Source organism: Rhincodon typus, chromosome 25 (assembly GCF_021869965.1).
Source record: "Rhincodon typus isolate 14 chromosome 25, sRhiTyp1.1, whole genome shotgun sequence".
NCBI lineage: Eukaryota > Metazoa > Chordata > Chondrichthyes > Orectolobiformes > Rhincodontidae > Rhincodon > Rhincodon typus.
In genome coordinates this window covers 22,492,238-22,516,875 of record NC_063356.1, presented here as the reverse complement: position 1 = coordinate 22,516,875, position 24,638 = coordinate 22,492,238, and the positions used below count along the sequence as shown (strand labels likewise).

At 38.0% G+C, this 24,638-nt stretch overlaps 1 protein-coding gene across 1 annotated transcript in view; it reads right to left on the bottom strand.

Moving 5' to 3' along the window:
• Nucleotides 1-20,641: 20,641 nt before the first annotated feature.
• The window catches only part of LOC109913884 (liprin-alpha-4-like), a 166,699-nt gene continuing 162,702 nt past the window's right edge, over nt 20,642-24,638 (bottom strand). The window contains exon 26 of the mRNA XM_048611834.1: nt 20,642-23,027. The gene's annotated coding sequence lies outside the window, so the exon portion shown is untranslated. The remainder of the gene's footprint in view (nt 23,028-24,638) is intronic.

Genomic DNA, 24,638 nt, shown 5'->3' with positions numbered 1-24,638 from the left:
AGCTCTCGCAGCACCCCAAGAACCTGTGCTTTAGGCAACTGGGATTGCTGATGCATCATGCCATTACAGTGGCAGTGGCATCGCAGTGCATTAATCTTCTGTCTTCTTGCGGGTTAACAATATTAATGTGCCAATTAAAGCTCATCCCATTTACTGTTGCTTCTCAGCTCGCTATCCCATTGTGCTGCTGCCCATGTTAAGTTGATTCGGTACAAATCTGGACTGTCATGGGACCAGTGCTGATTGAGGGCACCTTTAAGGCTGTGTGCAGTCTCCCACACCCCAAAGCCAGTGAAGGTCAGCAGCTATCCACCTGTCATTCTGCAGCTATTAGGGAAAAGCTGCACAAGAGTATAAGGTCAGGCACTCAGAGATTGCACAAGGATGATTACTTCCATTTCTTTGTGGTGTGCTCGATAAAATTGAGTGAAGTAATTTGCTGGTAGCCTTTATTGAATGATAGCAACCAAGGAGAATTTGTGATGAAGAACTGAAATGGAATTTGGCTCCATGCTGGAGTTGGGATAGGTCCTTTAAACTAAAGTGAAGACTCACAATATGATCCTTCTTGCTCCCTCCAGTTACAAATGGCAGACGGAATCAAGGTCATCGTCCTTCTGTTCTTCTGAGATGGCCTATTTTCATTTCCATAATTGTCCAATCAACACTGCTTCTCAGTCCAAGTGATCCCTACCCACTCTGGTACATAACACTCATTTCCATGTCAGAACCACATCTATATTGAGGCTAGTTAGACTCCATTTGCCGACCCACATTAACCTCCAGATCTGCGGCACTAGATGATCTTCTGGGCTTCACACATCAGTTCTAAGTGGCAGTTTGTCAGACAGCCCTGGGGGAAAAGAGAACAGTCGGAATTCAGACCTTAAAGTCTGCCAGCTAGCAAGATTGCTGTCTCTGTCTCTCTCACATGCACTGAGTGGAAGAAATGAAAGGTAAAGTCTTCTTCAAAAGAAAGAACTGCTAGTTCACACCAAGGCATATGTCCAACTGAGCACTTAAGGCTCACTGCAGTTGATAATAACACAATACCATCACCAAAAACGAGAAAAAAAAACAAACCTGAGACAATCACTCCAAATGACACTTTTTGGCTTGGGCTTTGACCCAGACTTTTCTTTTCCAACTTTATTTATCACTCACAATATTACTGCAATTTTTTTTTGCCTCATCTGTCTTGCCTGTCCAATTCATTAATGAACCTGTGTGTTTTATACTTTAAGTTTGCATTTTGGTGATTTATAATCCATTTTGTCATATGGTAGAGAATAAGTTCACTTCACTAAATGCTATTTGGAATTTCTGATTTGTTGACGTAAACTGGTGTGAGCATCTTTTACATTAATTAGTGATCATAGTCAGGCATGAACCATCCTTAAGATAAAATTGTCATATTTCACACGTGACAACTCATAGTGGGACTTGATTTGCAGTACACTATTCCCAAAGTCATAGAAGAAGTTTGGAGGCTATTTGTGGAATCTTTGAATGTGGACAAAGAGAGATTGAACACAAATTAAGATTAATTGAGAAAGGGAAAGTAAAACAGATACAATACTGTAAAATAAGATAGATTCAGAGCTTGTAATGTTATCTTACAGGTAGAGGAAATAGACTTGATTGGTCTACAAGATTTAATTAAGGCTAAAAATCTATCAGAGGAGTTAAATGGAATTTCCTGAAAAAGCTGAGAAAGATAACTAAGACATGAGCACTGTATGAGAGATTGGTAGAAAGACAGAAGAGACGAAATACTCCAAGCAATGAGTTATCAGGTGTAATAATGATTGAATTTCAATTTAAGCAGCTTGAACATAAAAACATAAACAATGCTGTTTGAGATAGAGGAGGACAGTACATTCGAATTGATAAGATCGGAGATGGAGTTGAAAAGAATTGAACTTCAGAGAGGGAAGAAGGATAAATAAAAATAATTTAAGAGGTCAGAATTTGAATTTCAAAGCAAAAGAAAAGATGGAAGCATGATAAAGAATACCAGATTAAAAGGTAGCAGGGTTAAGAAGAAGCTTTAGATGTATAAAGTGATTTTGATGAAGAAAACCCTAGCTACATTCTAAACTTCAATAAGGTCATGCCTAAATTCACATAGGCCTCACCAAAACATGAAGGAAATGATGTGGGTTCATTTTCTGTGCCATTTAAAAATGCTGAGGCTGTTTTGCTAAATTTTGAATTTTTGGCCTGTCGGTTTCAGGAACTAATTTATCTGCACCGAAGCAGCCTTTCTTCACCATCATAATCCATAGGAAATCCCTTGACAGTGATGCATAAATTTAATGTGCTCTATCTATTACCCTGCTCTGCACAGGCAGTGGCTAGATTTCCTTCAGCCACTTCATTTGCTGTCTGTTCAATTGACACAAAGACCAACCCTGCATCATTTTCCTCAAAATTTGGTCAGCAATCCTTCAGATTCAGTAGATACTATTTTCTTGTTCACATTATCAAAAATGTAAAAGTATTAGACTAGGTTGACAATGGCAAGAAACTGTATAATTCTAAAGCAAGAATGAGGGTGAATGAATGTAACGTTTGTATTTTATTTGTGACATGTTGCATTTGCTTTATAATGAAATGTATTTAAAAATGTTGTTTTATCTCTCCAAGGTTGCAAGCATGTAAGGTACTACATATATTTTAATTCAAAATATAATCCAGAAAATGGAATTTTGGAGAATTAGTTTCTGTTAACAACTCAAAATAAAGCAGAACATTTGATGATGACACGAGAACACACATTTTTTCTGGAATCTGGAGTTTGATTCTTATGCAGGATAGGTTGGATACAGGTGTCTCTGAAAACATTAATAGCCTACCAACAGGGCTTGGACTGGTGGTAAGAGGCAGATTTTCAGAGCACTGAAAGGAAAGAGAGCAGATGAAACTCAGACTGTCGAGCCTGTCAACATGCAAAATCACTCACTGAGTGGAAGGAATAACAAATACTATGAAAAACGAAAAAAAACCTACTAATTCAACCCAAGGCCAATGTTCAACTGACCAGCTACCAAATAGAAGATCAGCATGTTCAATAAAAAATAATTACCAAAAAACAGGGAAAAAAACTGAAAGTCATCTCATTTTACCCTTTTTGGTTTGGACTTTGATCTACTGATTTTGTATCTTTTTGCCCACATTTTTCCCCAATAATATTCCTACAATAATATTTGACTGACCTGTCCATCCTATTTGTGAATAAGCATGTGTATGTTTGGAGTTAAAGAAGCTATAGTTTAAGTTTGCATATTTAGTAATTAATAATCCATTTTGTCAATTACTAGAGGATACGTTTGCTGTAATAAATAGATTTTTGGCTTCCTTGTTCATTAATTTAATTCAGCACAGATTCTTTTGTCTTAGATAATGGTTACACTCAATCTGGGAGATTAAATTGGTAATAATTTACAATTATGACAACTTGCAGAATAGTGATGTACGATTAAGCGTTATGTTCAAAGACCAGTGTGTCTGGGCTGGTATTCGACTAGTCAGTTACAAAGAGTAGCATGCTTCCATCAGCATGTTATGCTTCAAATGACCTTAATTCAGATAGATATGAGACATTATACCCTCAGGCCACATGCTGCAATAAAGATGATATCATGAGTATGTGTCTTCAAAATGTACTGCCACACTAACTGCGAGATATAATACAACGCATACCTAAAAGACAACACAAAATTAAAGAACTACTAACAGGAAAAACACCATCATTATTCAAAGTTTAAACAGGAGTTTCTAAGTTCTTAAATATAAACATGGTAAAAAGTCAAGCATATGGAAGGTTATTCTAGAAACCTTTGAGGAAAGATCACTCGACCCAAAATGTTAACTCTGATTTCTCTCCACAGATGCTGCCAGACATGCTGAGCTTTTCCAGCAATTTTTGTTTCTATTCTAGTAGTGTTCACTTGGAAATATATGAGATATGCAAATTAATTTGGCTTTTTTTTACAGGGAAATTTTTTAACCTCACTTCAATAGTGAGCTGATGATTAGCTCAGCCACGTGTCACCTCTTGAAATAATTTGAAATATACCCACTTTATAAAGTGGTTTCCATAACAATCTCCAGATTTTACATCCAAGTTAAAAGTAGGAACTCAGAATTACACAGAAGGGACCTTCAGCCCATCAGGCAGTATGGTGGCTCAGCGGTTAGCACTGATGCCTCACAGCGCCAGGGACCCGGGTTCGAGCCCAACCTCGGGTGACTATCTGTGTGGAGTTTGCACATTCTCCCCATGTCTGTGTGGGTTTCCTCCGGGTGCTTCGGTTTCCTCCTACAGTCCAAAGATGTGGAGGCTAGGTGGATTGGCCATGCTAAATTGCCTGTAGTGTTCAGGGATGTGCAGATTAGGTGGGTTATGGGGCATGGGTCTGGGTGGGATGCTCTGAGGGTCAGTGTGGACTTGTTGAGCCAAAGGGCCTGTTTCCATACAGTAGGGATTCTATGATCTGATCTTCTATGATCTATGAAGTCTATACTTCCAAAAATACACAACTATCTACACTCGTCCTGCTTTCCCGCACTAGGCCCACAGCCTTGAATGTTATGAGATTTCAAGTGTTCATCTGAGCACCTTGTAAAGGCTGCGTGGGTTCCCACTACAACTACCCTCCCAGAATCTCCCATACTCTGGGGTGAAAAACTTTGTTCCTCAAATCCCCTTGAAACCTCCTGCCTTTCACTTTCAGATTATACCCCCTTGTTACTGACCCTTCGGCTAAGGGGAACAGCTGCTTTCTATTCACCTTGTCCATGCCCCACAGGATCATAACTGCTCATTTTAATCTCAGTACAAAACTCAAAATGAATTTTCATTTGTCATTCTTTGGTTCAAATACTTCTGTGCATTGAGCTATTAAGGAAATAGAGAAAGTTGCAAAGGATGTTAATGTTTAATGTTCGTTCATAAGTTTTTATACTAGTTGTTGAGGTGTTTGTGGTTCTCTACATACTAGCACACGTTAACACATATCACAGAGTTTCAGGTTCTCATTGACAAATATATTTGAAGAGCATTAAAAACTAACTGTATACACTAATATGATACTCAGATTTACACATACAATGTCAGTTAGATGCATCCTTATATGATGGTGATATTATTTCGTTACAGTCGACTGCAATTAGCTGACTTTCCAACTGACTGCTTGCTAACAAACTGTCTGGAGAATATGATAGATAGAGACCTCATATATAAGAGGTCTCGTCTAGCTGTCTTAAAGGTATAGTGACTTTTTGAGATCCTTGTGTTTATGCCTATTGTAAGTGGATCTTATGCTTCCCACAAACCAATGTTCCTACAAACTTTACTTGACCAATATCTAGATAAACGTAACAAGTCTCAGGCACAGCATAAAGAACTCTTGCTGCTGTACTGTGGCTTCTAGAAGATGCCATGAACTGCCAATGATCTTCTAATCTTCCATAGAAAGATGAGTGCACATCTTATTAAACTGAAGCTCAAAGCTAAAAGGATGGCTTAATCCATATTTAACAAGTAAAACAATATTCTACATAATGACACATTTATAAGTTTCAATGTTTGCTATTATCCTTGAAATTCCAAATCAACAGTTCTCTGGCACTACCTGGCAACATAAAATTGATCTCTCGAACACAACCAGTTTCCATGTGGTAAAAAAAACTGTTACTGATCTTTCCCAGTCTCTCCAATGGGTTTGGAATAATTGACAATCAGAATAAAGTCAGGCCCACCAAGGTAATTTGACATCCTTTGAATGAAGTCAGCTATCTCTCTCTTAATTACAAAAGGTTAACAGCCCCTTCACAGTTCATCAATTACACGGGATGTTTGTCGACAAAGTACATCTGTCATGTATGGAGAAATTCAAAGACGTTCCCTTTGCTGCTCTTCTCACAAAACTATGTCAATGTAACAACATTGAAGTAGAATGCATTGGCTTGAATAATCTAACTGTTTAAAAAAATGAGTAACTTATTAGATGCTCCCCTGTTCATTTACAATGATGTGAATTAAGGTTTGCAGATCAAGGTATTCTGAACATTTTTTTAAAAATTTAAGGGCAATCTGGAAATATATAAACTTTTCTTCATAAAATTTGCAGAAAAAGTTTAGCAGTGATGACCTTAATCTTCCATGTGATCTGCTCAATAATAAAGAATTTGAATAAGAATCAAAAACAATTTTCTTTTGTGACAAAGTGTTGACAATTGTAAGGGAAGGTAACATTTATAACATCATTCAGATTAATGTAGATTGGTTTGTGCATCTGGATTTCTGATTTCCAATTTAATAATTAATTTTTATATCAATCTGCTTATTTAATGTTTGCATTTACACACATTCTCAAGCCAACTAGGGACACAGAGTGAATTTTGTTAGTATATTGAGAAAAAAATACTTGCATTTATATAGCATTTTTATAACCAGTAGGTGTCTCAAAGTGGTTTACAGCCAATACACTACTTTGAAGTGTAGCCACTGTTGTAATGTAGGAAGCCCAGCAGTCAATATCTCTACAGCAAACTCCCACAAACAATGGTATGCTAATAAACATGATAATTGTTTGGAGAAATGTATTGGTATGTAGCGTATTGACTGATTTGCTGCAGTCGTGCAATTTCTACCTCTGCTGTAACTTGTTTTCACTTTAGCTTGTGGCAGCTATTAAATATACTACTTGAAACTGTAAGAGAGTAGTTACTGCAAAACCGCAAGGAAGAATTAAAACCACAGTGTACAGCTTTGAAGTATAGGTCAAGTCTGAATTGGCTGCAAATTTTCCATTCCATATTACAGTGGAAATGAATGGTAATGTGAAACAAAATTGGAATTTTTATTCGATCTTGGTGGAATAACTATGAAATAGCTACAGAGTTAACTAAAAACACGAGCGAACAAGAGTAGTAACCCTGTTATAAGTACTGAGGAAAGAATGCTACCTTCTGTTGCAGTCTAAGTCTCTTTGAGGAGTAGAAAACTTAACGGAGAGATTTTGAAGACTTTGATACGTACCTGAAACACTGTAGTAATGTTATGAGTGCTATGTGTTCAGATTCAGAGCATGGTGGGGGGGGAAAAAGAGAGAAACTCTTGACCAGAATGTAATGGGAGTGATATATCTAGCTGAATCCTATGCATTTAAAAGATAATCTCATCATAGTAAGGATCCTTTATGCCCTAATCAGTCCTAGAAGCTGTATAAGACTTGAAACATAAACTCTGTTTTTCTCCCTCCACGAATGCTGTCCAGTCTGCTACATTTCTCCAACACTTTTAAATTTCTTTGTCTCTAAATTTTGAATGAGTGCCCTCTTATTCTGTAACTATGTCTCCAAGTTTGAGATACCCCCATGAGTGGAAACATCTTTAACATCTACCCTGTCAACTCCTCTGAGAATTTTGTATGCTTCAACATGATCACCCCTTGTTCTTCTAAACTCGAAAGAATAAAGGCATTAGCTGATCTTGATAAATCAATCCCCTAATTCCAGCAATCCACTCATGTGTCTTATTCAACAGCTTCCAATGCCAATCTTCTTCATCCTTTCTGAAATACAGGGACAAAACCGCACACAGTACTCCATGTGTGGACCCAACAACACCCTGTACCATTGTGACAAGACTTCCCTAGATTTAAACTCCAGCCCCTGCAATACAGACCAAAATTGCATTTACCTTCTAAATTATATGCTGAACCTGCATGTTAAATTTGTGTCTTATGCAATAGAACTATGCTGCATTTAAACGGTGAAATGCATTAAAATTACCTTTTGTGCCCATAGCATAAATATAGATCTGCCTTATAAATTAAGCTGAATATCTTGCCACAAAGGTCGTGGACAGAGTTAATGGATGTTATTTATATAGACTTCCAGAAGGCTTTTGATAAAGTCCCACACAAGAGACTGTTGGCTAAGGTGGAAGCACATGGCATTGAAAGCAAATTACTGACATAGATAGGAAATTGGTTAGTGGCAGGAAATAGAGTTGGAATAATAGTAAAAACTCTAATTGGCAGGACGTGACTAATGGTGCCCTGTAGGAAAGAGCGTTGGCGTCTCGATTATTCAGAGCATTCATTAATGACGTGAATTATGGCATAAAATGTCAAAAATCCAAATTTGCTGATGATGCAAAATTGGGCAGTATTATTTTCAGTGTTAGAATCCCTACGATGCAGAAACAGGCCATTCAATCCATCAAGTCTGCACCAGCCCTTGTCACTCTACCCTCGTAACCATGGCTAATCCAACTAAACTTCCCATCTTTGAACTGTGGAAGAAACAAGAGCACCTGGCAGAAACTTATGCTGACATGGGAAGAATGTGCAAACTCCACACAGACAGCCACCCAAGGGTGGAATCGAAACTGGGTCACTGGCGCTGTGAGGCAGCAGTGCTAACCACTGTGCCTCCCTGCACTGTTGATGATAGCATAAAATTACAATGGGATATTGATCTGCTGTGTTCCTACAGCTCCACACTTTGTTATCTCTGACTCCAGCATCTGCAGTTCTTTCTATCTCCGGGTAGATAAAGACAAACAATTTCCACAGGTTGAGTATTCTAGAAACAAGGAGCACAGTGTAAGAATTAGAGCCAGGCCATTCAGGAGAGTAGTTTGAAAGCATTTCCACACACAAAGAGTAGAGGAGTTTGGAACTCTTCCTCAAACAATGGTCAATATTAATTCAATTGTCAAATTTAATCTGAGATAGACAAATTTTCATTAAACAAGGGTATTAAAGGATATGGGCCCAAGGCAGGCATATGGAGTTAGGCCATAGATCAGCCATGATCTTATTGAATGGTGGAGCAGGCTGGAGGGGTTGAATGGCCAACTCCTGTTCTTATGTACATTAATAACAATATTCCTTACCATAATACAGTAAAAGTCACTAATCCGGAAATGTTAATTTTGTTTCTCCCCCTGCAGGTGCCACCTAGAATCTGACCATTTCCAACTCTTTCTGCTTTCATTACAGGCAAAGCATTGATGTTGGACTCTGAATTGAATGTTATTTTCCATTTGTTCATGGGATGCAGGCATCACTGACAAGGCCAACATTTGTTACCATACCCTAGTCACCCTTGAACTGATTGGCTGTCTAGATCATTTCAGAGAGCATTAAAAGTCGACCACATTACTATCGGTTCTGGAGTCATGTGTGCCAGACGAGAAAGGTTGGCACAATTCTTTCTCTAAAGGGCAATAGTGAACAAGAGAGTTTTTTTTTAATGACAATTATCATTAGGATTGCTTTTAATTTCAAATTTTATTGAATTCAAATTTCATGATTAGCCATGGTGGGATTTGATCTCTTGTCTCCAGACCATTGGTCTGCTATTCTGGAATACTGGCCCAGTGACCACTGTGCCCACCTCCCTCAAAGCTTTTCGTTATACACAGCAGAAGCTCTTCTAAATGTAGCATTTTCTTTGATCACGCTGTCAGCTAATTAACAATATAATTAACAATTATTAATGTGGACACACAAGACTGATAACTTATTGGCAGCACGCAAGATTAGTACCTCTGGGCTAGTGCACCCTCTAATTGTCTTCCTGGTTGTGCAGAACTCCAAGGACTGCTCATGGCAGCAACTTTCAGCAACGGAACTCAATGCTGTGATCAATGTGTTGATACCAATCGCCATCTGCAGAACATCAACGTGGCTGCACATGCATGCAGCCTGGAGCTCTGGGCGTAATCTTAAAAAGCTCCGAGTGATATGGGCTATGGCAAGAAATCTGGGAGAATCACATGAGAAGCCAGGCGAGGCATTTCTTGCCATCAGGAGCAACAGATCACATTTTCTATCAGGGTTATAAGCTTCAATGAGTTTCTCGCCAGTTGCCCATTAATGGGGAATGTTGTTCACTCTCATCTTCATTGACATTGAATTTTGCTTCATAAATATGAAGGGTCCTTTTCTTCCATCCATCAGATAGAGAATATCCCAAGCATTTGGCTTTCTCTCCTAGCGCTCACCGACTTTGTGCCTACTTGGATGCTCGCAGCATCGTATTCTAGTGCGGCGTGGCATGTCATGCTCATCAGCAGTCACCAGTCTAGGGAGTGGACATGTGCTGCACTTCACTATGCTATGCCATTGTTATACCTGAACCATGTGCCAGCATTTGATGTGACAGTCACACTGCATGTGTTTCCAGAAAATGGCCTTGCCTCGAACTTAGGCAGATGCCTTCAAAGTCAAGTTAAGGGAGACATCGTTCCAGGGGGGCTCTGGTGCAGTCAGTCGTGTAGCATCCAATAGCTGTCCTGGGGCCTGGGTACAATAAGGCAACTGCTTATGGAGGGCAGGGTCTTAGGAGATGAGGACCCAAATGTTAAGCATCCCGCCATCCATCTTAGCTCTTTCTGTCCTATTATTGTCTACTTTCTCCTTGACTGCGAGAAAGGGAGGGTTTGAATATGATGAAAGTGGGTGGCACAGCTAATAGACGGTGCAGGTGGGGTCAAGTGTCCCAAGTGAGTGAGCAGGAAGTGCAGAGATCATGTAGAGTTGGTGGGGTTAGAGCTTGAGATAGGTAAGAGCAAGTGAGGGAAGGTGCTGCATGTAATAGCGAGTGTGGTGGAGTGTTAGCCTTGTTGGGAGGTGAGTACGGTTGCAGTGATGAGTGCGAGGTCGTAGAGCGAAGATGGTGGTGCTTAGCCTGGCAGAACAGAGAAGGTCATTGACTTGCCTCCTACATTGCTGGATTTACTTCCCGATTGCTGAGACTGGCAGTGACTGGTGTCATGGCCCACCTCCTGGGGGAAGTGGATCGCACATTTCCCCTGTACCAACCTTTCCACCAGGACCTTCAGGTCCCTGTCCAGAAAGCATGGTGTCAGTTTCTGCTTCTGTGCTATTTCGGGGGCAAACATCACAAAATGTGCAGCCTGCCAGTGCTTGTCTGTGTGGGCTACAGATTTTTTAACATGGCATCAGCCACAGGAATGACAGTCTACTTCAGGATAACCTGGCAATGGCGAGTTACTCTGCCTATGGCAAATGGTAATGTCAGGCTAGTGTTGTACAAAGGGGGCATCTTAGGTCATTAATGAGCTAAATTTTCGAGGATAGCGTGATAAATGCTGTTAGGTCTTGCATAGAGAAACCCTCCATGAAACGTGACAATAAAGATGGAGGCAAAATTCAGCCTTCTCTTCGAAGTCTTTAAACTATTAACCTAAGATAGATTCAAAGCCAGATACCTATAAGTGAGGGACAGTACTTTGATGAACTGAAGTAGCCAGCCCAATGAAAAGCAGTAACATGGTTGTATTGGTTACTGCAATAAACAGAGCAGCACTGGACTGCTGTCCAAAGCAGTGTATATACTGTTAAACTATTTACACCTCCTTCTCCTATTATCTCAGGTGAGGTTGCTGCTTTCAAATGTCCCTTCAGTTAAGCTTCAGTGAAAAGCTTTATAAATAACGGTGGATATCGCACTATAAATAATATGTGCAAGCTAATTTAGACTCATTAATGAGCTTTCTTGATTCAATAAATGCAGCAAAAGAATGTAAGGCAACAGCTGCGGCTGTATAAGAATCTGGGAGCAGAAGGGTATTCTTTCCAACTCTCTGACTGCTGTTTCATCTACATCACTCATGTCACAAACAGTAATTACCAGCTCTTGGCAGACTCCATCTGCCGATTTGACCTCCTCTCTTGACAGATGTGACTTTTAGTGGCCCTTCTGAGGGCTTTTACCCTGACATTTTCCAGATTCTACTTCAGGTCCCAAGTTGCTCTCAGATATATACCGAGGCTTCTGACCATCCAAATAATTGAGAGGACAGACTTTTCAGATGGAAAATTCAGAAACCTTCAGCCAGGTTATAAAGAGGAGAATGGAGAGACAGCTCATTCTGAGTTTGAAATAGAGTCCATTAACAAGCTTTAGGTTCCTAATTTATATATTGAAGGGTCTAATATCTATTTCAGGCACACCTTTCATGTGCTTAAATAAAAAAGGCCCCTGGATTTCATAGGCAGGCCAAAGCCTGCATAAATTGGGTGCTGACCATCCTGTTGATAATATACTTTGCTTTGTTTACACCTAAAAAGAAGATACAACATACACAAGTCTTTCTCCTGATGTCTACTGAACAGTCTCAACCACTAAACTGGTTTATGAGCCAATAGTTCCTTGTATTATGCTGGAGATTGTGGTATTTCTGACCTGCTCAGAGATGTTATGATATATTTCTGGAGCAGGTGGGACTTGAACTCAGGTCTCCGGTAGGCACACTACACTTTCACGTGAAGCTACTTTTTGCTTTCAACTTTTAAGCGGGAAGAAATTCACCTTATTCGACAATTCACATCACAGCAATGAATCATCAGTCTCTGCCTAGGAACAAAATCTTAGTATTATACTTATCGTTCCTTTTGAAAATGAGAACTAGGTATGCATCATTAAAACTCAGGGGACAAATTCAGATTCCAGTGAATTGTTCATGCAGAATATTTGCATTTGCCCCTATATTGAACATTACCTGCTCCCATTGACAAACAGCAATAACCCTTTCGCAAATTAGCAAAACAGACACCAGGATCCTGATCATATATGATATAATCATGAGGCAGCATCATACCTAAAACTTGAGTTGCCAGATTGGCAACTACATTTTTATGACCCTCATTGGTACCATGAATTTATTTCTGTGATACCATTGCATGCTAAATAAAAATTATCTGGATGCAATATTTATTGAATGGATTCTGTTCAAATTCCATTTGAATAAATCTAATCATCATGTGGGTTGGCATCAGAATAAAGCAATCATGAACTATCAGTGGGCTCATAAACATCTTTCAGGAAAGGAATCTTACCATCCCTTGCGATTTAACCCACATGATATTTTTCACCTTCAACTCTGCCTCAAATAATGACAGAGGCATTCAGTTGCAGAGATAATGAGCAAGAGTGCTATCCACAACTATCTTCTCAGGGTAAGTGCAAGATGGGCAATAAATATGAACATATTTTCAACAAAATCATGGCAAATCTGGTTGTTATCCCAAATTCACACTCCAAATTATGCCCAACAACCTTTCAGTCTCTTGCTGATCAGGAATCTACCTACAATAACTGTTTCCTATTTAGAGTATCTGTAGTCCTTTTGGTTTTTATTAAGAATCAAATCACAATGCCTTAAAAATATGCTGCTTCCACCATCTTTTCAGGAAGAGAGATCCAAAGACTCACAATCCTCTAGGAAAATGGAAAAGAAAATTTCTCTGTTTTAAATGGACCACTCCTGGTTGTTATGCAAGGATTGGCTCCTCTTCTAATATGTTAAGATCCCTCAAGATCTTTTATGTTTCAATCCCTTATTCTTCTAAATTCTAGCAGACACAAGTCTAATCTGCCCAGCATTCTCTCAGAAGATAACAATCTCATCCAGATATTAGTCTGGTACACCTCCTTCGGACTGCATCCAACACATTTACATCCTTCCTTAAATATAGTGACCAATACAGTGCACAATATTCCAGATATGGTCTCACATTTCCATGTGTAACTGAAATATAACCTTCCTAGTTTTGCATTCCATCCTCCTTGCAATGAATGATTACATTCAATTAGCTTTCCACATTATTTGCAGGATTCCTTTACATTTCAGAGCTCTGCAATCTCTCACTATTTAGATAATGTGCTACTTTTACATTTTTCCCATCAAAATGAACAGTTCAACATTTCCCCACATTATACTCTATCACAAGATCTTTCACCATTCACTTAACCTATCTATATCCTTTGGTAGGCTCACTCCATCATTGTTCGGTCAATAAATTTAACAACTTCTTTCAAATTCCACCTAAGTCATTTAAGTAAACTGTAAACAGTTGAGGTCCTGGCACTAATAAGAGCTTTCAATTTCCACAATAATTTCTAATGTGGCATATTAGCAATTACCTTCTCAAAAACTAAATACAGTAGAATCAACTTGTTCCCCTTTATCCACAGCATATGTTACTTCGTCAAAGAACTCCAATAGATCGGTCAAACATGACTACACTTTCACCAAACCATGCTGACTCTGCTTGATTAGCTTGAACATCTTGAAGTGCTCTGCTACAACTTCTTTAATAATAGCTTGTTTTTCTAAATGTGGCATGCCTGACATTTCAAGACCAAAATCATTCTGCAAAGAGAAGCAGGCACAATTTCTAACTAATTGCAAAAGAATATTAACAGCAAACTCATCTCTTAGTTGAAGAATCTGAATGATGAAAATTATCAGGTCTGCAGGCTTGGTAACCACTGTTTTCAGTACAAAATCTTCCCTTTACACAGGACTTTGCTGAAGAAAGTTTGCAATTCCCCACATATCATAAATCCATTTTTTAGTTACGCGCAGGCTGTTGTTCTAAACCATTTTCTTCCCCAAAGCCACCCTTCAAATTGTAAGACAATAAAAGAGACTGACACATCAGATTTCATTGCATCATAAAATAAAAATGACAAGATACTTGCATGAAAGGTTGAAATTAAGTTTTGGCCAAAACCGTTACTGCAACAAGCCATTACCTCAAAATTTCCACATATTCCTTGGCACCAGTGGAAGGTTGTTATTAATAACACAAATGGGCAAAGGGTTGGATGGCTACGTGCTGGGACAAAATACAATGCCATGGTTGAATTTTTGAGAATTGTTTTGCTCATGTTCAGAATTCTGTTACTACTGATATAATTGTGACTTTTTTTTAAAAAATGACCCAATAGATTGATATCTTTAACGGCAGACTTTTAGTGCGAGTCTCATTTAGAAATTTCTGCACAGCCCATTCAAAATTTTGCTGATATTGAAATGACTAGCTGATAACTAGGTAGCAATTTTGATAGTAATTTTGGTAAGATGGATTTTGATGGCTCATTGTGTGCGTCTGTGAATGTACAATACCTCAGTGCTGCTGCAGATCTCATATAGCTCACCTTGGTTTCAGTTTGACAACCAGAAAGGTGTTGAATCAGTGTGACCCTCACAGGCAGAGAATAATTGAACTCAGATGTTTACAGCATGGAAAAAGGCCATTCAGCCCATCATGTCTGTACCAGTCAACAGATACCTGGCCACCTAATTCCCTGGAGGCTATGGCAATGCAAGTGTATATTTAAATATCAATTAAATATTATGAGAGTTTCTGAACCAATCACTCTTTCAGTTAGTGAGTTCCAGACTTCTACCACCCTTTGGATGAAAGAAATTCTCCTGAACTCTCCTCTTCGCCTTCTATCTCCCCGCAGTGATTGACTGCTCTACAAATGGAAGAAATGCTTTCCTGTCCACCCTACCTAAGCTCCACATGATGGGATACACCTTCTTCAGGTCTCCTCTCAAACTCTGCTATTTCAAGGGAAACAACTGCAGCCTATCCAACCTTTTCTTCTACTCAGACCCTAGTAAATCTCCTTCCAGACTCTCTCTCTCAATCCTTCCTATAATGTCTGTATGCCAATATGTATATGATTAAGCACTGAAATGAAGGACCAGATTATGTCTTCAGTAGGTAAAGAGTGAATTGGGCTTCCTAGAGATGCTGTCCTTGCTAAAGCAACTTTGAGCAATATTCACTACTTTAAGTCACACCTGAAAAATAGTGACATATGTGTGGTATGAGAGACAAGTGCATAGATATAAATAAATCCAAGGATTTGGAAGAAAGTGGGGTAGAAAACACCTGACCCCATTAAGATATACCGGCTGTGTCAATATTTCTATTAATTCTTGATTTTTAAAATGTCAAGTAAGAAAGTGAAGGAAAACCAGAACCAGGGGTCACAGTTTAAGAATACAGTTTAAGAATAGGCTGAGTTGAAGAGAAACTCCTTCACTCAGAGTGGTGAGCCTGTCAAATTCTGGGCCACAGAAAACAGTTGAGGCCAAAGCATTGACTGCTTTCAAGGAGGAGTTGAATGTTGCTCTTTGGTCTAAAGAGATCAAAGGATAAGAGGAGAATGTGGCAAAAGGGAGTGCATTGAATGACCAGCCATCATCATATTGTAAAGTGCAGCAGACTTGAAGGGCTGCATGGCCTACTCCTGCTTCAGTTTTCTATGGTTCTTTATAATAGGACACCTGATTTCATACTTAATTGAAAGAATGCCATTCTGTTAACAAAGTAAAAGGATGAAGCACAACACATTAAACGTTTACAATGCATTTTTTTATTGGCAGTGGAAAATAATTGTTTCAGTTCTAGTGTCCACTGGAACCAGGCAACAAATAATACTGTGACAAAAGAAACAAAAGATTTGGATATACTGTACAAAACAAGAGCATTTCAAGTGCAAATACCACAATGTTGTGTTCTCAGTCGGTTACTGAAACTTGCAAACAATTATATTTTATTCCCTTAAGCAACAGAAAGGAAGACCACATTTCGGACACAGATGAACATGTCTTTCCAAGTGTGCAACAACTCCAGCTCAAAACTATTAAGCTGGTTTGAATTCAGGATTGTCTTTCTCCCCAAAATTTCAAACATTGGTAGTTCTTAAAAGGATACAGGAATTATTCATTATGTACAGTACTGACTGTCCACCATCAAAAATACGCTATTAATTGCTCCCCATTATCACTCGTTAATGGATAAAGTGTATAATGCGAGTGGAATCCTCGAAAGGTTTAATGCAATATCCATTGATGCCAGAGTCATAACCATTCCAGGAAAAAATAACAATCACATTTGTGTTTTAAGAACAGGATAACGTCCAAGGCTGCTCGTGAAATAGAAGGTTATAATACAGTCCAGAACAAACAGCACGTTAGTGTACAACTTAGATATTACTTACCAGGAATAATTTTAAAATGCTGATTTTTTTTTCCAAAATCAGTTCCACATTTTTTTTTAAATCACAAGGCAAGACCACTATTACTTTGGGGAGAAATGCATTTCATAAAATCGAGTTATCTTAACTTCTGAATGACTGACAACGAATATCAGTAACTCAAAAATTATAATACATAATCAACCTTCAGAATTATTCTGACCCAAACCAAAAGTGCACTGCATACAAATACATTTCATTCACTATAAATTAATTATTAAGATTAGATTTACAATATCAGAGCCAGTTTATTGTCCTTTTTGGACCACAATACAAACCAATTGTTAATTAAAACTAAATTCACCTCCCTTCTGACAGCAAAACTTGTTAGTTGATTAATCGGGTCTTCATGGCAGTCTGCATTAGACAGCTCAGAGAACACATTAGCAAAATAAAACAAGTTGATAATGGCATACATATTCCTCAAATGTAGATGTATTAATATATTTGATCCAACATTTAAGATACTTGCGTGCAAAGAAATTATTTTCTGATGAGTGTCCAGCTGTTCACCAGATTTATAACTAAATATTTTGCTGAAGCACACAGCTTATACATCACTTCATGTTCAGTAAATTCAGTTGAATTTGCAAAACTTTAAACATATTACCTCTATGTGGACATGTTCCACCATTTATTAAACAGTGTCTCCTGTTCAGCCATTTTCCAACATGGTATCTGTCACATTATAAATTAAACCAACCAGGCAATGTTGGTAAAGAGACTATTAATGGAGTTTTCAATGCTAGCTATTCTTGGCTGTTTATCTCTAATATAAACAGTGTTTCTTTTGTTTCTCTTTTTGAATTGTTAAAGATTTATGTGATGTGATGACTATCATTTATTATTCCAGCCATCCAACACTTGCTACAAGAGCGACAACTTATAAATGTACACACTTCACAAATAAATTTCTCTTCCATAAAACCAAAGCAAGCTACAAGGTTGGAGTTATGTCGAATAAGTGCCCTATCTCATAAAGCAGCAAGGTGAACACTGATTATATATTTGTTACTTAGAGAAGGTGGAATGTAAGTACGTAAGGAAATGGTGTGCAGCAGCAAAGTGTTGAACATGTATCTACAAAGCACAATACCACAGCAGCAGGAAGTTGTCATACCTCTAAGATCAGAAGCTTTGGATGCAGGAGCAAAGATGATATTTGTGTTACATAAAACTACACAAAATTAGCCTTTTTCTGTCAAGCCATCAACAGGCCAGTCACACCATGATTTACGGGGGTCATTCAGCCAGACAGTATAGGTGAGTCAAGCCCTTGGAAAATTAGATAAGTTCAGCCAATTATGCAGTTTCAGCTGTTTTACTGGCCCTTGATCCAACTTCTACAGAGTTTACATTCTTTTTAATGTTTATTTTTCTGGTCGTCATGACCAGGTATTTTGTGATATTGTCATAAGCTGCATCATCACATGCTCATTAGATGACAAGGTCCCTAAATAAAATGTCAGCACATCTTTATTCCGTCCAATAAGCTGTATGTAATCACCCAGTAAAAATAATTAGTGTGCTACAGAGGAAGTGGTGGAGGCTGGTAGAATTACAACATTTAAAAGGCGTATGGATGGGTATATGAATAGGAAGGGCTTAGAGGTCTACGGGCCAGATGCTGGCAAATGGGACTAGATTAATTTAGGATATCTGGTCAGCATGGAAGAGGTGGACAAAAGGGTCTATTTCCATGCTGTACAGTTCTATGACTCGGTGATGTTTGAATTTGTGTGCACCAACTTTTATTTTTACTGTGGTGCCATGAAATGAGGAAGACCTCAAAACATTCTTTGGAATTCTCCAAATTTACTAACAAATCAAATCAAGATATTAAAGACATTATCAAAGTGCATATATATTTGAAAGTCTTGCTTGTAGCTCTCATGACACTCTGTTTTTATTCCCTTGGGTGACATAACAAAACATCCAGATATTGTGTGAGGGGATTGGTTCACATGAGGTAGAATACTCTTCAAAAAAAAGTCCAAGATTTTGTTGTAATGAACATCATTTTATAAACATAGCCTAAACGTTGATGATTCCCAATTAGATCCCTTTCCTTTATGTTATCCCAATCTCATCCAATGAATCTTAGTCTAATGAATTCTAAGGGTCTCCTCATAAGAAAATACCTCAATATCTGCGATCGACCTCACGAATGTTCTCCGGACTGTCTTCAATGTAAGTATATCTTGCTTTGATCTACATATCCAGGATAAGATATACCAACATTGGAAGCAATCTAAAGAAGGTTTCAAATGTTGATCCCGAGTACAATAAGGTATTCTTTATGAGGAGAGGTTGAGTAAGTTGGGCCTGTATTCATTGGGGCTTAGAAAAATGATACGCACCTTAATGAAATATGCAAGACTCTTAGCAGGCTTGATAGGGGAGACGTGAAGAGATTGTTTCCCCTTGTGGCAAATTCTGGGACCAGAAAGCTTAATCTCAGTAAGGGGTCACTCATTTAAGAGAGGGATGAAAATTTTGTTTCAGTGCAGTTCTTTACCACAGAGAGCTGTACAGACCGCGTCATTAACTGTATTCAAGGCGGAGATATTAGTAAGTGAAACAAGGGTTATGGGGAAAAGGCAGAAAAGTGGATTATCACATCAGCCAATATCTCATCAAATGGCACAGTAGACTTGATGGGCCAAAAGGCTTATTCTGCTCCCACCTCTTATGGTACACGCAACTCAAGTAATGATCCTTACAGATCCAAATATTTTAAACAGTAATATTTAAAACAAAACAAAAACACATGGGATTAACCCATAATTAAACAGTAAATAATGATTTCTGGGCAACCATCTATAAAATTCCCCCAAACCATGTGTTGCAGAATAAAAATGGAACAAGATAAGGTCTATTCACTAAGGTTTTCAATCATTGCCCCAGCACACTCAGAAGAAATGTTCATCATTAAAAAAAACAGGCAATAAGTAACAAAAATGCTGTACAGTCAAACAATAGTAGAGTTGACAGTTATCATTCACTGTTTCGTCAGTGTATGTACATTTTTTTTCTTTGAATTAGTACATTTGGTAAAATGACAATTACCACATGACAAGGCAAACTTGGCGAGAATAAAAGAAAGTGCAAAACCAATGACTGAGTACAATATCACTGCCTGAAAGACAAAATAAAGAGGTGTTTTTGTTTAAGAAACAGAATGTCTGTAAATTATATCATGAGCTCAGGATTTTATTACAAAGATGAAAAGGTCCTTTACTAATTTAACTTCGGTTGAATTAAATATGACCATAATTTAAAGGCAGGTGGAGGAGTATGGAGTCAGATCATATTACAAGTGCGCTTGATGTATCAAACAGATTTTAAACTATGTTTATGGCATTTGAGTAAATGGGTGCGTGTATGTATGTGTGATGGTAAGCCGTGTCTTTCAGTAGAACAGAGTTAGACTTCGATAAGATGGCATGAGCTCCTCCCCATTTTAACGGAATAATTTAATCTCTTTTGAAACTCTGAACAGCACACTTCCTGAACCACATCTTTGCAATCTAATATGAAAAGTATGTATTCTGACACAAAATTGTTTCAATAAAATGTTTTCACAAGAAAAGAAAAACAAATGGATGAATTAAACTGAATTCCCACAAGATACTACTGGATACCTTTAAAACACAATTTAATTAGTTAAATGAAAGTTAAGACAAGCAATAAGATCATTCAGAGTGCAGTGGTTTGAATAAATTTCATTAAGAAAGATGTTTCTCACATAATACTAATATTTTCAGAGGGGAGAAATGTAATAAGGCAGAGACAATGTTTGTTCAAAATAATTAAAAAGTATTTTAAGAACAATCAAATTTAAAACATTTTAATAACTTTGGAAATCTAGCCTTTTGATTAATTATTTTGATTATGAAATATGAAGGGACGATACCAGCTACTCAACATGTTTGCTTTCCCAAGATTAGACAGAGTGAATTTCATGCATTTTTATTAATCATGCTGGCTTCTGAGAGCAAATAACTTAACGTGGGGGCTGTTCATAAATTTATTAGGCAGAAGGAAATTGAATTTAGAAAATGCCAATAACATTTCCTAAATTTATTGAACAATTTTGATAAAACTTTGGGTGACACCATTGCAGCTGTTATTTAAATAAGTATTTATGACTCCATGTTTTTTCTGGGCTTTAATGTATAATGCTGACCTTCATAGTCACAGCTCAGTGTCAGTTCAGTATGTGGTCCTGTATTCATTCTACGCATGCAGCACAATGTTTAACTCATTAAAAAAGATTTGTGAAGAAATTATAGCATATTTTTCTTTGTGGCACTTGGGAATTAAAATTCTTTACTGTGAATATTTAATTATAGTGATTGCAAAACAGTTCACGTTCAAGAATTATTTTAACCACCCCACAAAGTGCTGAATTAAAACCATATACCCTTCATTGGCTTAGATGGACTATGTATCAATTTATTAAAAATGAATTTATAAAACATGATCAACATTTAAGCAATCCTCATATAAGTTATCAACGTTCGATATTTTTCAAGGAACAGTCACAAAGACTCGAGGAATAGAAAGTGCCCAGTGCTTAGCCACTTTAACACACTTTGAAAGGAACCTGGCTAAATTCCTCAGGAAATAACTGGACAAGCTGAAGTAAGTGTTAACTTGATACTAACTTGATGTAATCAGTTCCTTGCATCCTACGTAGAATGGCCATGGCCACTTTAACAACGGGCGTCTGCCTCATAATATTCTCTTAAGCTACAATTAGATTGTCACATTAGTTTAAAAATAGGGGGAAAGGCAAAATGCCCTGATTCTAGTTTTGGAGGCCATACTTAAAAGTGGGAAATCACAAGAGGAGGTACCTTGTTTAAAGATTACAAGGCATCGCTTGAAAAATTGCGAAGTATTTTTGTAACCATACATCTTACAGAATATTTAAAGAACATTTTGCAATAGAAACTGTCCACTTCAAAATTGCTCCGTTAACATCAGTGATGACAACCACATCAGAAATTAGAATGGTCAGCTTTGACACCTTTTGAATGCCGTGCTGCTTTGCAGCTTCATAAAAATGCAATATTTCTAATGTACTTATACTTTTTAAAAATATCCTTTGTAACCAGGTCCTCATGTATAGGCAGAAAAAAAGGGGTGATGTGGAGCAGAGAAAAGTGTTCTGGACGCACTTGAGGAAAGTGCACTGAAAAGACACGCAATTTAATATGTAAGACTCAGGGATTCATGAGGCAAAAATAAAGGAAACAAACCCTTTGTGTAGACACAAGGCTGAGCTAAATACTTTTCGAAGGACTATTCTGAATATATCTTATTTTAAAATGTTCAGTGAAGCGAGAGTCTCCCAGAGCTGGAAACTGCCATTGAACGGAGATTTTCAATGCTTATGTACACAGGAGAAGTCTGTTTCACTTCAGTTGTTTCAACAACAACCCAAAACTAATCAGGGTTCAAGCCATCCAGTCATATGTTATGCTACAGTTAATATGGCAGACAAATAATTGCACACTTCATTTGTTAAAATAAACAAGCCCTCATTGAATGGAACAGGATGCCTGTAAAAGGTATTGGCAAGGTAAAAATGGCAGAAACAATGATTAAGACAGCATTTAGGTTGAATCTACATACTTCAAATTCCATTAAATTATCTAAAAAATGCTGTTACAGTCAGCGTTTTATATACATTTACATAAAAAACTTGCATTACTTCATGGCCATACAGTTACATACGGCGGGTATGATACACTTGAGAAAATTTACTACAACAAATGAAACCACAATGGTACTTGAGGTTAAAAGTTGACAGAACTTACTACTGACTGTACCAGAACAATATTACAGTAAAATAGCTCAAAAATGGATCCCTAGAATTTTCTACCAGCTTTGTAAAGTATAATCTCATAAAGGAAGTCATTACTAGATAAATAAAATGATAAGTTTAAGATTTTGTTTCCGAACTGTAGTAAACTATTGCCCATTTATAGTCAATGTACATCTGAACCATCTGTGCCTTTCCAGTTACTGTGCAGCAGCATTTGTCATCCATTGTTGATCTCACAGAGATGGAGTGGATTATTCCCGAAAGGCAGCCAGCATGTGTCCATACAGGTAGTGGGAATGGACTGGAAGAGAGAGAGAAAAAAAAATTCTAACTGTTAGTTATATTTTTTCCAAATCAGCTTTTCCCCCTGCCCATCCCAGAAGTACTTGTCTTCTAGAGTGTGCCTGGGGAACTTTTCTACAGAGACCCGCGCTTTGCCCAAGAAGCTATGCTTCATATGCCACATGGACATGTAAATATCAGAAGCTTGTTCAACTGTGGAAGGCCTCACAGCTATCACAGTTCTGTCCACTCTTGGGCTGCATGTCCTCACACACTGCAGTGAGTGAGTCATTGGACAATGAGGACATAAGAACCTGAGCTGTTCTTCTTTTTAAACAACTTTCTTTCCTCATCCCAGGGATACTGAGGTCAGTTGTACTCAATGTTGCTCAAAGATCAGTGGTACATTCTTGTTTTAAGGCAGCAAAATTAATTTGTTTGGCAGCAATGTCATTATCATTTGTGATCTCCATACTGGGGGTCATGAGTTCAAATCTCACCACATTCAGACATAACAAATAAAATCTGCAATTAAAAGCTAGACTCAGTAATGGTGACCAAGAAACAATCATCAGTTGCCATAAAAATCCATTCCGTTTACTCATGTCTTTTGGGTAAGGAAATCTGTCATCCTTACCTGGTTTGGCCTACACGTGACTCCCGACCCACAGCGATGTAATTGTCTCTGAGCTGCCCTCTGCTCTGGCCTAGCAAGCCACTAAGTTCAAGGGCAATGAGGGGTGGGCAATGAATGCTGGCCTTGCCAGTGACACCCACATCTCATGAGAGAATAACAAAAGAAAAAGATGTTTGTTTAAAATAAAATGAAGTAGGGTAGAGTTAGTCCAAGAGGTTTATTAACCTGAAAGTTTACTTTGAAGTCCATAGTATTATCTAGCTCTGAAAGTTCACTTGGTAGTCCATAGCTTATTGGTAGAGTTGCCTTTTCAGAGATCTGCCACACATTCGAAATTCTCAAGTGCTATGAACTATTGTGATTCAAGCAATCCTGTATCCTCAAAGCAACCAGATTTCAAATTTCTTAAACACAAGCTTCCCTTTCTCTTTAAAGTAAAAGAGTGTGATGTGGAAAAATAGTTTCAAAGTACAGTTGTATGGCTCTTCTACTTCCTTGACAGTCAGTCTGATTTTGGTTTTTTGGGACAGTTACGTGATCAGTGTCCAAAATCTCATTTTAACGATTTCAGACAATGGTATCAGCAGAGAGGAGGAGGTGGACAAAAGAATGGGAAAGAGCGTGCAAACCTAACGGTGAGATCTGGAGGAACAGTGCATTCTACTCATGGACAGCTGTTCGGTATAATCCCATAAAATGACTCCTGGGATTCAGCACATTTCCCTACCAAAAGTATTAATGCATTTCCACCACACTAAATAACCCTTGACACTGAAGGAAGACAGGCACTTGGTAAGTTTGCAATCTGAATTATGTTTGAATTACATTTCCTGTTACTTTAGGAAGGATTTATTCTTTACTTCAAATTCTAAATTATACACATACAATATCAAAGAGGTAAATAAACACATTCAAAGCTGGCACAACAAGGTGCAGAGCTGGATGAACACAGCAGGCCAAGCAGCATCATATGATGCTGCTTGGCCTGCTGTG